Source organism: Austrofundulus limnaeus, unplaced genomic scaffold (genome assembly GCF_001266775.1).
Source record: "Austrofundulus limnaeus strain Quisiro unplaced genomic scaffold, Austrofundulus_limnaeus-1.0 Scaffold2272, whole genome shotgun sequence".
In the NCBI taxonomy this organism is placed as follows: Eukaryota; Metazoa; Chordata; class Actinopteri; order Cyprinodontiformes; family Rivulidae; genus Austrofundulus; species Austrofundulus limnaeus.
This window is the reverse complement of record NW_013954674.1, coordinates 15,650-18,071: the sequence shown is the minus strand read 5'-3', so window position 1 is coordinate 18,071 and position 2,422 is coordinate 15,650.

Sequence of the window (2,422 nt, the reverse complement as noted above, 5' to 3'; positions counted from 1 at the left end):
TGTGTGTGTGTGTGTGTGTGTGTGTGTGTGTGTGTGTGTTCTAGACTGTTTCTAATCATCAGGTCCTCATCCCTCATCCACTCCCCCTGTTCTTTCTTCTCCCCACTCCATTTCCTCTGACTTCTACGTTACCTCCATTCTGCTCTCCTTCTTCCATCCAGTCTGTTGCTTTTGGTCCCACCAACCTGCTGACAACATCTAGCAGCACAGATTAATCTGCCACTGTGGCAGATTAATCTGTGCTGCTAGATGTCGACAGCTCTAGAGAAGCTCTAGAAACTTCTAGAGTTTCTAGAGCAGGGGTCTCCAACCTGTTTTTCCTTAAGAGCTACTTTCACAAAATGAAATTGTCCAAGAGCTACTTTTGGCATAAATAACGTCGGGTGACGGGTCTCGGACTTTTTGAGGGGCTTACCAGGAGCTCGGCTTGGTGTGTGTCAAGGAGCTGTGAAAAATGTGTGCAAAAATGAACGCTGAACAACCATGTGACCACACATCATGTGATCGTGATACATGTTGGTGTTTGATTCAGACACCCTGGAAACATAAACCAGTTGAACAGGTTTATCCCTCTGGGCCCTCGGGACGGACCACACTGTGGAGCAGAACACTGGTGAGCGTCAGGGATGGATGAGATGAATTTGTTTAAGAAGAGGATTTCTACTGACCTTAGATTGGTGGACGGGTTTGAACTGGTGAGTCCACAGTTGGTGGGAATCTGAGAGGGTACAGATCCAATAAAGGGAGTAGACTGGTTTTGGTAATCCAGAGAGTGTTCCAAGGTCAGAGCCAGGAAGTCAGAAATCCAATAACAAATCCAAATCAGAATCCAGGTGACGGTGTCCAGAGAGCAGAAATGGGTTTGAAAGCCAAGGGTCAGATGCAGCGTAGGTAACAGGAAGGAGCAGGCAGGAGACAGTGGTYGAGAAACAGGCAAGGACATGAGAGAAACGCTGGACATCTACTAGAAGAACCGTTCAAACATCTGGCAGTGAGAGTCTGGAGCTTATTTAGTGAGCTGAGCAGGTGACACTGATGAGGCTGATTGCTGTTCTGTGAGGGGAGGGGTGAAACAATGAGCAGGTAAACAGAGCTAGAGAGACAGGAGGGCAGACAGAGCAGCCCAAAACATGACAGATMGGCTGTCGTTCGACCACACCGAGCACTGGATTGTTTGATTGACAACCAAGAAGGAGGGACATCTATAGATTGACTGGATATAACTGAAAGTTTGTTTGGCCAGTGACAAGTTACATTTTGCTACTCCTAATTTTTCACAAGCACTGGAGAGCTACTTTAATGAGCTCACGAGCTGGAGACCCCTGTTCTAGAGCCTGTAGAGCAGGAAAATACAAAAGCTGTTTGCCTTACAAGGGTTGGGTGATATTGGAAAAAAATTAATGATGATTAATCGTGGTATTTAGTCGACAACAATTAATATGACAACAATTAATCCCCTGGAGTCCCTGGACCCCTGTGTGTGATCACATGACCAGTTTAAATCACTCTAGTGGGAAAGGTTTACTCTCTGTAAAAATCTGTTACAAAATGTGTCAAAATACATCAAAAATAAAAAATCAGTAGGTCCTCTGGATGGTTCTTCTTTAGTGAAACATTTCGTCTCTCCTCCAAGAGACTTCTTCAGTCTGATGAGTTTCAGGTGAACTCAGCCTTATAAGCTCCGCCTCCACATGGACAAACAGGTTAGTCACATGCAAAAGAGGGACATCGCCTAACAATAGGCTTGATTAGTTCTGTTGTTCATAGAGGGTCATGTGACCCATCATCTGACCCGTGTCGTGTTGTGTGTATGTAGTGAATGCAGGCGGGGTTCAACGTCCCCTTGTTTTTGTTTTTTCCCTCTTTGTGTTGGTATCATTGGGGCCCTGATTCACACCTTTTGCTCACAGGGGGCGGAGTCATAGTTGCAATAACAGCGTTGCAGGAGGAGGACAACTGGTCACGAAGGCCTCCACCTCTGTTTAATGATGGACGGTTTTTCTTCACAAAGATGGCTTCCTTTACTCCTCTCTCAAACCAACGTTCCTCTCTATCAAGGATGAGAACATCCTCATCCCTGAAAGAGTGACCGGTGGCCTGTAGATGAGTGTAAACTGTAGAGTCCTGACCTGTAGATGAGTGTAAACTGCAGAGTCCTGGCCTGTAGATGAGTGTAAACTGTAGAGTCCTGACATGTAGTTGAATGTAAACTGCAGAGTCCTGGCCTGTAGATGAGTGTAAACTGTAGAGTCCTGACATGTAGTTGAATGTAAACTGCAGAGTCCTGGCCTATAGATGAGTGTAAACTGTAGAGTCCTGACATGTAGTTGAATGTAAACTGCAGAGTCCTGGCCTATAGATGAGTGTAAACTGTTGAATCCTGACATGTAGTTGAATGTAAACTGCAGAGTCCTGGCCTATA